Source organism: Mixophyes fleayi, chromosome 10 (genome assembly GCF_038048845.1).
Source record: "Mixophyes fleayi isolate aMixFle1 chromosome 10, aMixFle1.hap1, whole genome shotgun sequence".
Taxonomy (NCBI): domain Eukaryota; kingdom Metazoa; phylum Chordata; class Amphibia; order Anura; family Limnodynastidae; genus Mixophyes; species Mixophyes fleayi.
The window spans coordinates 21195364-21196486 of NC_134411.1; positions in this window are offsets into that span (position 1 = coordinate 21195364).

Genomic DNA, 1123 nt, shown 5'->3' on the forward strand with positions numbered 1-1123 from the left:
ATGATGACAGCAAGTGTTTCCGATTGAAGAACTGTACGGCAATGCAGGCTGACGTCATCGCAGCATATGTCACTAGAAATTTCAAGCGCCAAAGTCAGATTAAGGGCTAGATTTACTAAGCTGCGGGTTTGAAAAAGTGGGGATGTTGCTTATAGCAACCAATCAGATTCTAGCTTTCATTTATTTAGTACCTTCTACAAAATGAAAGCTAGAATCTGATTGGTTGCTATAGGCAACATCCCCACTTTTTCAAACCCGCAGCTTAGTAAATCTAGCCCCAAGTGTTTAAACACTTAACCTTAGGGGTTCCGACATAGCCGCTTTAAATTTGACATACGTCGCAATGACGTCAGCCTGCACTTTTTAGGTTTATTTTGTAGGGCTTGTCCTTGTCGGCACATACTCACAATAGTTAATTCGTACCCAACCCAAATTAGAGACTGATAAACATTAACACAGTTCTACTTTCTGATTATTTATACAGACACCAGATTAAATGAATCATTGAGTAATATAAAATTGCAGCAATTTCTCTGCTGGCTGTTAATTCTCATATTATAATAGAACTTCTTTGTTTTATGATGTAATTATATCCTTTTTATAGAATGTGTTTTCGGCATAAATTCTATCATTAGTATTATTTCCAGCACTAACCCTTTAATCATGCGCCCTAATGAAACAGATTGGAGCTAAAGAATGAATATTTATATTTACACACACTAATGGTATTCATATTTTTGATGTTAACTTCACAAGAAAATATTGTCCTACAGCCAGACAGTGCTGTTTGCTAATAATAAATCAGTTATATGTTATAGCAGAGGTCCAAATACTGAAAAGGAAATAATTTGACACAATACTGGAGATTTAAGGGAATTCATAGGAAAATATTAGAGGCACATTCATAACAAAAGTTACTAAAGAGAATTGACAAAACAGATTTATTTATGTATTTATTCATGTTTGTAAACCACTCCTGGGGGTAAATGTAACAAGCTGCCATTTGAGTTTTTCACCGTTTTTCTCAGGCGAGTTTAAACTCGCTGATGTATGAAAATTGGGAGTTGATAGTAAATCGCCAGTAAATCGATTTTACCAAAATCGCCATGTTACAAATCGTTGT